Source organism: Alligator mississippiensis, chromosome 13 (assembly GCF_030867095.1).
Source record: "Alligator mississippiensis isolate rAllMis1 chromosome 13, rAllMis1, whole genome shotgun sequence".
Classification (NCBI taxonomy): domain Eukaryota; kingdom Metazoa; phylum Chordata; order Crocodylia; family Alligatoridae; genus Alligator; species Alligator mississippiensis.
In genome coordinates, this window is record NC_081836.1 from 59,528,200 (window position 1) to 59,540,972 (window position 12,773).

General features: G+C 48.7%; 1 protein-coding gene across 1 annotated transcript in view; it reads left to right on the forward strand.

Annotated features, from left to right (window-relative positions):
* Positions 1–6,127: 6,127 nt before the first annotated feature.
* BAIAP3 (BAI1 associated protein 3) overlaps positions 6,128–12,773 on the forward strand; it is a 71,643-nt gene continuing 64,997 nt past the window's right edge. The window contains exon 1 of the mRNA XM_059716777.1: positions 6,128–6,228. The gene's annotated coding sequence lies outside the window, so the exon portion shown is untranslated. The remainder of the gene's footprint in view (positions 6,229–12,773) is intronic.

The following is a 12,773-nucleotide window of genomic DNA, read 5'->3' on the forward strand; positions in this document are numbered from 1 at the left end:
CAGTGTGACAAAGCCATCAGAAAAGCCAATGGCACTTTATTGTGCATCAGCAGATGCATGACGAATAGGTCCAGGGAGGTGATACTTCCCCTCTATCGGGCGCTGGTCAGACCGCAGTTGGAGTACTGCGTGCAATTCTGGGCGCCACACTTCAAAAAGGATGCGGATAACCTGGAGAGGGTCCAGAGAAGGGCCACTCATATGGTTAAGGGCCTGCAGACCAAGCCCTATGAGGAGAGACTGGGGCACCTGGACCTCTTCAGCCTCCGCAAGAGAAGGCTGAGAGGCGACCTTGTGGCTGCCTATAAGTTCATCATGGGGGCACAGAAGGGAATTGGTGAGTATTTATTCACCAAGGCACCCCCGGGGGTTACAAGAAATAATGGCCACAAGCTAGCAGAGAGCAGATTTAGATTGGACATTAGGAAGAACTTCTTCACAGTTCGAGTGGCCAAGGTCTGGAACGGGCTCCCAAGGGAGGTGGTGCTCTCCCCTACCCTGGGGGTCTTCAAGAGGAGGTTGGATGAGCATCTAGCTGGGGTCATCTAGACCCAGCACTCTTTCCTGCCTATGCAGGGGGTCGGACTCGATCTATTGAGGTCCCTTCTGACCCTAACATCTATGCTATAATGTGGCTTTTTCTTAATGCAGAACAAAAATATTTATTAAATGTTTCTGCCTTTTCTAAATTACTGTTGAAGTCATCTGTCATTGTCTCCCAATAATGGGACACTATCGTTGTTACGGTTCTTTTATTATTGATATTTGAAAAAAAACCCTTTTCATTGTCCTTAACTCAGTTCCTCTTTATTAAGGTGAGGTCTAATATAGAATTCATCTGTCTCGGACACAACAGTTTTTGAGTTAGGAAATTGCACTGCATGATATTTAGAAACTCTGAGGATGCTTTACTATTGGCAGCATGAGATTTGCACCATATATTACTTTAACATACTGGTTTGCACGTGCTTTTTCCTCTGATGAATGAAATTAAAATCGCTAAATTGTGCATCATAGATCCTACAGAGCTAAAAATCAAAAGGGAACTTCCTTGTAGGTGTGAGAGGCCAACACTCCTGGAGCAATAGAAGCCATGACAGAATGGACAGAAAGCTAAGTTCCAAATGTCCCTAGTGACAGATGCAAAGCTTATTGCAGGTCTGTACATCTTCTTGGTAGCTGGGGCCACATCCTCCCAACAAGCCACAGCAGCAGGAGCCATACAGCCTTCCCTCTCTCTCCGAGGCTGCACGCACGTGTGGGTGCTCTTGACCTGCTCCGCTGCGCCGAATGTGTGGGCAGGTTCCCCATCCTGCTGCACCCTGCATGGTGCTTGCCTTGCCTTTAGCGGCCTGGATGCAGGCTTTCCCTGTGCACTGCACTGCACTGCACTGCACTGCATGGGTGCTCCAGGCTCTCCCTACAGCGTGCTGCCTCACCGCCTGGGGCAGGGGCATGCAGCAGAAGCTGGAGGAGGGAGGGGAAGCCCCCAGATGCTGCTGCAGTCAGAGCAATAAGGGTAGCAGCAGCAAGGCCACATGCTAACCCCTTGTGGTCTGCCACTTGATCATTCCTGGTTTATCACACTACAACAGAAGCCTGTATTTGCAGTGCAAGTTTCTTTCTGCCCAGATGTCACAGTGATGAAATATGTTTTAAACATGGGGACAATAATTGCAAATGTCTAGAAATATGTTTTAAACATGGGGACAATAATTGCAAAACTACCAAGAGATGCAGCAAAAGTTACAAACTTCTGATCTTTGTGGTAGTCCTTTATCACAGATAATCTGTGTCTTCAATTTCAGAGACTTCTCATTTTGGAAAAAATTATCTCTGAATTAAGCATCGAACCCCCAAGGCCTGTCCTTTTTCTGTAGCTCACTTTCTGCCAGAAAGGGCCGGGGGAGTGGGGAATTCAGCCAATGACAATCCCTCAAACCAATTTGTGCAAAAAGATATTAAAAAACAATATAGGCTGTGCAGAAATTATTTAAAATATCAATCGTAAAATGCTTCAGGCTTCAAATATTCTTTCTATGAAATAATCATAAAGTGATTTATATCCATCTAAAATACTTAAAGTGCCTAGAGTTTCTAGGTATTGATTCTTCAGAATGAAATTCCGGGGATATGAGAAATGGAGAGTTACACAAGTCTTGGAGGCATCAAGGTAAATGGTCTTGTGGACAGAGGTTGGTAAGGCTGTTGCACATTCAGCATGTAATAATCCAAGCTGCAAAAAGCTATTCAGAGGTGCGTCTAACCTTCGGTATTTATAAGCTGTCCACTTCTTATCTAAGGAATGAGAAAGTCTGTAGTGACATTAGATAGGGTTAAACAATATTACATGGTCCATATATTATGTCCTTCAGATTTGGGACAGTAATTTAGGGGGAGGGGGGAAACGAGAGAAATTTGTTCTAATTGTCCACTTGAGTTTCTGGCACCTTCCCTCAAAATACCTGGTACCAGCCACTGCCATAAATAGGATATGAACTTTAAATAGTTTACTGATCTGATCCTGTTGTTCAAGTCCTTTGCACCAGTGGCATTTCTTGGCTGGGAAAGTACTTGCCTAGTTTCCTCTTTAAAAGATATGCTATGGTGAACAGATTCTTTCTTCCTGAAGCCCCTGCTCTGGAGGAGGAGGATTTCTGTAATTTGACGTACTAGACCTGGCTTGTCCACGAAAGACATCTACAAGTAAAACCAACCAAAACCAGGGAAAAGAGAAGAGATTGTAAGCCATGTATAATAAGCAGTAGTTTCTAAAATGCCAGTGAGCTTGCCTATAGCAACTAAGGCTTTCCATATTTTAATGATATTTATGACAGAAAATGACTGTGAATCTCATTTTTCAGGGGAGCACTTCTGTTATCTTTCTTTTTAATATGATTTTGAATTGCTAAAAATTAACAAGTTTCAGGCTGTGCTGCTAGTATTAAAGGTAAAGAAATCCAGTCTTTGTGGAAATCTGCTGCCTGAGAAATCACCTTCTATGTTCAAATAAATAGTGCAAAATGTCAGTATTGTATTGCTTAGAAACAAGCTGACTGTATTTGAAACGATAGTCCCTTTTTCCCGATAATTCTATTTAATTGCTTAAGTCAGTTGCTCCCATTAGTTTTTCATTATAAACTGAATGTAGCAATCCTGGGCACTTCAAAAGAGCAGGGCTCATTAAGACAACCAGAAATGCCAGCCAGTGAGGGAATATGCACAACGACTATCTATATGCCATAGGCAGGAAGGGCTCAGCTTGGCTTTTCCCTCTCTCTTTCTAAGATGGAGCTTCTGTGGAAGTTTGCATACTCCTGCAACCTGCCATTTTTACCTATTTTGGACACTTGTACCCTCATTTACTATTTCTGCCTCCTTTTTCATAAAGAACAGGTTGGGGGGAGGTGGAGGGTTGGTCTCTCTGACTTCCAGGGGTTACTAAGTTACTGGCGTCCCAACAGTTATATTGTTGGTACTGGTTATTTATCAAGTACTGTACCTGATTTTGTGCCTAATGTCTTGTGAGCATGTAGTTAGCTTACAATATAATCAAGCAACATGCACGCGCCAGGGTTTTGGAAAATCACATAGACCTTGAAACCAAAAACAAAACCCTGCCATTGTAATTTGTTCAACTCTTATCCAACTTTCACCTGTTCTTAATGTCATTTAAAAATTATTCCTTTTTTTTTTTTTAATTCTTGACTATCCGCCTCAGGACTTTGCTGCTCACTCAGTCTCTGTTCGGCTGCATCAGAAATCTAAATCTGCCAGCAGCCAGGATGTTCGGCGTGGTGGTGCTCAGGTGGAATTCGTCTGAAGCCACTGAAGTTGTAAGAAGTGACACTGAGTAAAATGAGCAGACTATTTGATAGTTGTAGTGATCTGATCATATGCTAAGGACCCAAAAGCCACTGCCATATTCTGACATTTTGCTGTGCAGTCACTTTTGGTCAAATTCCCTATACTATTTTTTTAGCCCAGCATTGCCAGATTTTAAATCCACAAAGGGATTTGGGCATCACGAGGGTGAGCACTGCAAAAGCTAGTTTGTAGGGACCCTGTTGTCTACTAGAGCCCAAGCCTGCCATGCTCTTTTCTATTAACTGTCAAGAGAGCTAAGCACCTACAACTGGGATTTACAGAAGCAAGCAAACTGCGCAGGTGCTGCCTGACCTAGCCAATCTGAAATGCTGTGGGGAGGTGTGTAGATTAAGCTGTCCCTCTCGGGGAGTTAGGTCCCCTAACTCTGGGCTGCACTGGGGTACCTCTCCCATGAAAACCCACGGCGGTGCTTCTCGTGCTGCCCTGTTACTGGTTAGCGCGTCGTTGGAATGTGATGGCTCCTGGCTCAGATCTCCCTTTCCCTCCTTTGGAGCAGCTAAAGAGTCGTGCTTACTTTCTGGCCTGCGGAACAGTTAATTATTTTATATTGAATGGAAGAACTTTAATATATGAGACTGAGAGACCCAGCAAGTAGCCTAGTGGTCTGTGTGGTCTCTTGGTAGGCTGGAGACATTGGATAAGGTCCCTGCTCTAAACTGGGCAGAAAGGGAAGATGAACGGAATTGTTTTTGTGTCCCATGTGAATGCTCCAACCGCTTGACTACTGGGCATAAGGGGGCTCCTTCTCGTGGCTGTCTTTCATGGCGATTAGGTGTATCCTGAGAGTGATCACTGCATTGTGTCCTGCTTAAAAAAGCGTCAGGGGAATGCCCGCTTTGTGAATTCCAAAGTGGCTTCAGTGCTGAATTGTTCAGCATCTCGGGATTTAGATTTTCACATGCACGCCCTCAGACGTGTCGATGCCTGGGAGTTTTCCAGGAAAAATACTATGTGCTGAGCTAATTTAGATGGCCTTGGTGCTAAATGGCAACCAAGCAGAATTCTTGAGGCTCTGTAAATGTTGGACTTAGGCACAGGATCACAGGGAAATAGGGATGGAAGGGACCTCTTGGGGTACCCGTTCATCCCTGACCATCCCTACCGTGTGTCTGTCCAACCTGCTCTTGAAAATGTCCAGGGATGGTGATTCTCTAACTTCCCCAGGCAGCCTGCTCCAATGCGGGACCACCCTCAGAGTCAGAAATCTCCACCCGAAATTTCCTCTGCTACAGCTTGGGGCCACTGCTCCTGGGCCTGTCCCCTATGGCCACAGAGCAAAGCCCATCTCTATGCTCGCTACTATCACCCTTTGGGTATTTACGTCCCTCTTTGGATTTTGCCTTTAATATCAATGAAAATCAGTCTGTGAAGGCAGAGTGAACTTGTTTGTTTTTCACGACAGATCCCCCCGCCCGTTGCTGTGTGTGATCTGACCCTCAGCCTTAGCCCAGATGTGTCCTGCAGCTGTGCCCACGCAGACAGGACCAGCCCGGTAACTTGACTTGTCCTGTAACGTGCACGGCTGCTGCCTGAAGCGTAACGGCAGTGCTTTTTGTGTGCTGCTTCTCAACGAGTACAGTTCAGTGAAAACTTTTTGGATTTGTTTGATTTGTGCGTTGCTGGGAGAACACTGGTTGTGCATTTTTGGTTCATCTGCATGAAGTCTGTGAGTTTTCCTGTACGTCTTCCGTCACTTCCCTGAATTCAGCTATGTTGAGAGCGCTGCAGGCCAGGCTGCATCTGGGGTTCGTCGCACTTCAGTTAAGCACGGTGAGAAGTGATGGGTCTCGGCCCCCGAGGCGAGCAGGGGGCGCAGCGGGCCCGCGCTGCCGGGAGCTGCCCCCGGGCTCTGCGGGCCGCAAGGGCAGGCCACGGTGCCGGGGCCTGCCGCGAGTCCAGACCGCGCCAGCGGGGGCTGCCGTTATGACCGGCGCCCTGCGTCCGGCTCGGGAGCCCGCTCGTGCCGGCAGCCGCCCCAGGCCCGCCGAGAGGAGGCAGCGTCAGCTGCTGCTGGGAGGAGCGGTCTCTTCTCCATAATGCTGCCATGTAGGAGACCGGACACTGGGTATGTTTGGAGCACGCACAGCTCCGGCAGCGGACCCCCCAGCAGGCCCGGTGCTGCGGCCGCCTCCGCGCCGCCGGGCCCGGGGAGGGGCGGGGCGGGGCGGGGCGGGGCCGGCTGAGCGCTGCCGGGCCGGGGCGGGGCGGGGCCTGGGGAAGGGGCGGGGCGGGGGCTGTGGCAACGTCGCTCCAGTCTGCTTTGCAAACCCAGGCTGGCGAGATGCGCGGGCGCTGCTAGGCGCTGGCACGGGCGGGCCGCCATCGCCGCCACCGCCTGAGGTGAGGGCGAGGGCGAGGGCGAGGGCGGCCTGCGCCGCGGGGGTTGCTCGGAGCCGCGGGACGGGCCGGCGAGGTGAGGGCGGGGCGGGGCGTGGTTGGTCTGGCCCTGCACCCGCACCCGCACCCGAGGTCCTGCGCGCGGCGCGGGGCCGGGCCGGGCCGGGCCGGGCGCTCCTCACTAGCGGCCCCGGCCGTCAGTCCGCCCGTCCGTGAGTGGGTGAGCGAGCCGCGCCCGCCCCCTGGGCTCTGGAGCGGCGAAGGCCCCGCCCCGCAGGGACCCGCGGGCGGAGCCTCCCGCCGCCGCCGCCGCCTGGTCTGGTCTGCAGCCGCGGCGACAGGTAGGGCTGGTGCGGGCGGCGCGGCGGGGCGGGGCGGGGCGGGCGCTGCCGCAGGCCGGGGACGAGCTGTGCGGGCGGCCGGGCGGGCGGGCGAGAGGCGGCTCCGAGGAGGAGGGGGGCGGGGCGGGGCGGGGCGGGGGGTCCGCGGTGCCCGGCCCGTGTCGCCGCCGGCGCGGCGGGGTGTTGCCCGGGCCGCCGCGTGCCTGGGCGTGCTGGGGAAGGAGGGCGCGGACACGACCCCTTGGGCTGGAGCAGCCGGGACGTCAGAAACGCCAGGTCCCGCCCTCCGGCCCGGGGCGGCCAGACCCGGGCACCCGGCCCCACAGGTGGGCGCCAAACCCGGCCGGGCACAGCCGCCGCCGCCCGCCCTGGGGGGGGGGCTTGACATCCCCGCTTGGCTCAGGATGTGGTGGTGCCTTCGGGCGCAGACGAGAGGTTCAGGGCGACCCCTTGGCCCGGCTGCCCGCACGCCTCGCCGCCGCCGCCACAGGAGCACGAGCAGCTCTTCTCCGCGGCTCGGCGCCGCCGCCTCCCCCCACGGCTGCAGGCGGTGGGAGCCGCGGGGCTGCAGCGCAGATGCCCTCCAGTGCATTGTGTATTCCTTACACGCTCGTGTGAAAGACAGGCCCGTGTTAAGGCTGCAGCGTTAAACACTCGCACGGTAGGAAACGCCGGAGTGGAGGGGAGGTCTGTGCTCTGAGTTCAGACCCCTTCTGTGCCTCGGCGTTGGGATGCGCGGGTTTTATCTAGGTCTGGCTGGTTTGGTCACAGGGTACCTGCCTGGCTTGCTGCGTCGGCTGCCTGGCGGGTGAGAGGGCGCTGTACAGAGTAACAAATGAGGCTGTTTCTTACACAGCTGCTGCCTTGTGAAACCTAAAGATTCAGGTTGTTCAAAACTTACTGCTGCAGCCTCGCACCTCACTCGATTCAAGGCTTCTAACGGCTGCTCTGAGTGTTGAAGCCTTGGAAACGATAGGGACGGTCCATTTCAGGGCTTACTGCCACTGACATCACTGACAGAGGGTTTTTGAACCCGAAAGCTTGCTTAATAACTGTTCTCCAACCATTTGGGTTGGTCTAATAAAAGATATCAAATTCACCCAAGGAACCTTGTCTGCCTATATCCTTAGACCAACACGGCTACAACCTAAACCCCTACTGACATGACTCCGCACTTAATGAGCGCTGCTATGTTAAGTTTGGATAATTGCATGCTCTAGGTAAGCGCGTGAATTTTGTTTCAATCCCAAGGCTTTGCACTTAAGCAGAATACATAATCTTTATATACAGCTAATTGATTAAGCAATAGTGGCCTCTTATTAAACGATTACTCTAGTTGCTTTTATTTAAAAATCTGGTTTCCCAATTCCAGTGCCAGTGGGGAGGCGGCGTGACCTCTGTAGACCCAGCTCCCCATTGCAGGCTGTATTTCACATTTCCTACAAACATTAAGATAATGGGAACCCTGTGCTTACGTTGGTTTTGTGTGTATTAGAATACAGAAAAAAGATGTGCCGTGCATCTGCAATGCAGAGGAGACAAAACACAAACAGTCTGACAACTCTGGGAGAAAATCTTGCTTTTTTTTTAATAAGGGGTGGGGTGTGGAATCTTGTTTTAGAAAAATTATTTTATTTTCTTTGGGGTAAATTCTTGTGTTTACTGTCTTATACCAGTTTGCATGATTTGTTTAGTGCATGTTGATATACAGTTAGAAGACTATTTCAAAAGCTTTACTATTTTGAAATGGCCAGCAATAGCTTATTTCAGTCCTACATTAAGAATTAACCAAGACTTTCTGTGGATGAATGTAGTTAGGTAATACATATAAAAAATAAATGTGGAATGTCTTTAGAGGATTTTGTTAAGAAGCTAAACAATAAAGGATACGTTTCAGGTTATACAAAAGCTTGGTTTAGGAAATTTACTTACACAAGTAATTTGGACAATATGGCAGAATGTCAAAAGAACGTTCTATTCATTATTTCTTTAATTTTTTTCCAAAAGAATATCCTACATTTTTCTATACAGCAACCCTATGGAGAGTATATTTAACTATTTGCAGCATATATTGCAGGTATTGGTTAATACTTCAGCAGAACTTTTTCTTATTACAAATTACACAATCATTGGACCATTATATGCAAAGTACTTTCATCAGTTGTGAACATGGAGGTCCATCCTTCTCTGAAAGTCTACGTATAAATTGATGGGTAAATCATTATTCAAACAGAAATAAATTGATATTTGACATATGTCAGAAGCAAAACATGAAGTATGCAGACAATTAACAAGTAGCACATCTCTGGATTCAGAATGCCAAACAAAGCCATCAAGTGCAGCTTTACTGTAAAAAAAAATTATATCAGTGACAAATAGGGAAATGCATTTAAATTTGGCTTCACTGATATATGTTGATGCAATTGTGATATAAGGTGGTGTAGATGGAAGTGGCTGAGACATGGGCTTGACACAGTGTCAGTCTGTAAACTGTGAGGCTTTACTTAATAACGAGGTTGAAAAAGGTGTACCATTATCAGCACCACCCAGTAGAAGAAAAAGAGCCTAGAGCTGGTCTCCTGATTTTCCAGCATAGTGCATGTTTCCTAAGCAAAAGGATATTTTTTATGTAGAAGGAGTTTTCTTAGAGTTCCATTTGGAGGTTACGCTATCGATTTCTGGAATGCAACACAGCGGTAAGTACATGCACTGTACTGATAACATTCTCAGGGTTTTTGCCAAAACATATAGGAAATTACATTTTTAGTAGCCAGCAGCTCTGCAGAATCTGAACAGATTTTCAGGAGGTCAGCAGAAGGATCTACTTTATTTCAGGATCATCTTAATTCCAAATTTCAGAGTCCTGGAAAGGGTGGTGTTAGAGCCCTTCAACAAGGGGTTAAATATTTATTTTTTCTAAAGGAAAGTTAGGCAAAATGAATACAGTTATTACAGGTACTCCTTGTGTTGGAAAAATGCACAATAGTATATTTACAATTTGTACAAATTTATTAAAAAAAATAGACTGGTAAATGTCTTTTATTTTGTTTTTGGGTTTTGGGTTAGGTAAGGTATGTAAACCAGACTGTCTAGTTTAAATATTTTATTTTATTTTAAAAGTTTATAATTATGTTTAAACCTGAAATGTTGTACAGTTCTTCCATAAAGTTAATAAAATCAAAAAGGTCATTTGGAAAATATCAGTCTAAGATAAACAAAGATTTTAGCACATGGTTTCTCATAAACCTGTTAATGTATATGGTGTGTGTGATGTTATGGCACTTATGAAAAAACTGGTATCTTAAACTACAGAGTTCTGGTCAGCTACTAATTTCTTTCAAAGATTATACAAAATATCAATCATTAGAAAAATTCCATTCAGAAAGGTCATATTCCTAGTGCTGTACATGCATTTAGAGTGTCACCAACATAGCAATAAAATCCATATTTTGGAAAAAAACCAAAAACCTACCAATTAAACTATTAAATATTATAAACAGTATCTTTCACGCGTGCATGCACACACCCACACGTGCGTGTGCACACTTTAACAATCACTCAGTAATTGCATTCTATCCTGGTACCCAGAGCGTGGTGGTGGATGGGTCTTTTTCGACCTGGAGAGACGTGGGCAGTGGGGTCCCCCAGGGCTTGGGCCTCAGGCCTGCACTGTTTAACATCTTCATCAGTGACTTGGACGAGGAGGTGAAAAACACCTTGTTCAAATTCGCGGATGACACTAAGATGTGGGGAGAGGTGGGCACACTAGAAGGGAGGGACAGGATACAACTAGATCTGGACAGGTTACAGGTGGGTGGATGAGAACAGCATGGGTTTCAATACTGACAAATGCAAGGTGCTGCACTTGGGCAGGAAGAACCAGCAGCAGACCTACAGGCTGGGGAACTCCCTTCTCGTCAGCGCAGAGGCAGAAAAGGATCTTGGAGTCATTATTGATGCCAAAATGAACATGGGCCGACAGTGTGGGGACGCGGTCAGGAAGGCCAGCCGCACCTTGTCGTGCATCCACAGATGCATCTCGAGCAGGTCCGAGGGGGTGATCCTCCCCCCCTACGCGGAACTGGTCAGGCCGCAGTTGGAGTACTGCGTCCAGTTCTGGGCGCTGCACTTCAGGAGGGATGTGGCCAGCATGGAGAGGGTCCAGAGGAGGGCCACCCACATGATCGGGGGCAGCAGGGCAGGCCCTACGAAGAGAGGCTACGAGACCTGAACCTGTTCAGCCTCCACAAGAGAAGGCTGAGAGGGGATCTGGTGGCTGTCTATAAATTTACCAGGGGGGACCAGCGGGAATTGGGAGAGTCCCTGTTCCCCCGAGCACTACCAGGAGTAACTAGGAATAACAGCCACAAGTTGACTGAGAGCAGGTTCAGGCTGCACATCAGGAGGCGCTACTTCATGGTCAGGGCAGCTAGGATCTGGAACCAACTTCCAAGGGAAGTGGTGCTCGCTCCTACCCTGGGGGTCTTCAGAAGGAGGCTAGATAATCACCTTGCTGGGGCTGTTTGACCCCAGTGCTCTTTCCTGTCCAGGGCAGGGGGTCGGACTTGATGATCTGCTCAGGTCCCTTCCGACCCGACCAACTATGAAACTATTATTGCCTGGTGAGGTGCTGTAATGTAGCCATGTTTGAATCCATTTATAGCATTGGATGAAGTATGTTGTTGCCTACAAAAGCTTGTGCCTCTCAAAACCAGTTACTCTCTAAGGTGCCATCCTGCCCTACCTTATATGCTTGTATGGAATTACAACAAGAAGATCTTTAATTCTGATCTTTAGGGCTAGGTCTTTAGGAGCTTTTGATCTAATTTTTTTTAGAGACAATTATAGAGTACTCTATAAGCAGCAAGGGTTTGTAGTTGCAGCCATGGTGATCTAAGGACGTAGGCAGGCAAGGGCTGGGGTTTTGGTTGTAGCCGTGCCTGCCTATAAGCAGCAAAGTATTGCTTGTGACTGTTAGTACAGCATGTTGTTAATACAGCATGAGTTTGGGTTACAGAAGAGAGCCCAAAGCCTGGCGTAGATTTCTGTGGTTTTTCCAGCTGTCTGTCCTTGAATCCTTTGAAAGATAATAAGTTGGTAGCTTTAAAAACTTCTGAAAATCCTAGAAAGAGCTTGGAGACTGTGGAGGTCCTAAGATGGAAACATTTAACCGAGAATGTATTCTTTTGGTATCTCCTCAGAACAGGGGTGGGCAATTATTTTGGGCGGAGGGCTGCTTACTGAGTTTTGGCAAGCCATTGAGGGCCGCATGACAGGCAGCCCAGGGCAGATTAATATTAATTTTCTAAATTTTTTAGGGGCCCCGCAGGCTGGCCCCCGGGCTGCACTTTGCCCACCCCTGCCTCAGAACTACTGTACAACTTAGGCTGTCAGGTGGCATTTTACTTTAATCTTAGGTGTCTAGTAGCTCTGTGTTAAAGTATCAGATCAGAATTCTCTGTCTTTTCTTGGCTTGAAACAACCGGTGGGTGGCGAATTGGCTGGAGGGTCGCACCCAGAGAGTCGTGGTAGATGGGTCGGTCTCGACCTGGAAGGGTGTGGGCAGTGGGGTCCCGCAGGGCTTGGTCCTGGGACTGATACTCTTCAATGTCTTCATCAGCGACTTGGACAAGGGAGTGAAGTGTACTTTGTCCAAGTTTGCGGAGGACACAAAACTGTGGGGAGAAGTGGGGGGACACGCTGGAGGGCAGGGAACAGCTGCAAGCAGACCTGGACAGGTTGGACAAATGGGCAGAAGACAACAGAATGCAGTTCAACAAGGAGAAATGCAAAGTGCTGCACCTAGGGAGGAAAAATGTCCAGCATACCTACTGCCTAGGAAATGACCTGCTGGGTGGCACAGAAGTGGAAAGGGATCTTGGAGTCTTAGTGGACTCCAAGATGAACATGAGTCGGCAGTGTGACAAAGCCATCAGAAAAGCCAATGGCACTTTATTGTGCATCAGCAGATGCATGACGAACAGATCCAAGGAGGTGATACTTCCCCTCTATCGGGCGCTGGTCAGACCGCAGTTGGAGTACTGCGTGCAATTCTGGGCGCCGCACTTCAAGAGGGATGCGGATAACCTGGAGAGGGTCCAGAGAAGGGCCGCTCGTATGGTTAAGGGCCTGCAGACCAAGCCCTATGAGGAGAGACTGGGGCACCTGGACCTCTTCAGCCTCCACAAGAGAAGGCTGAGAGGCGAC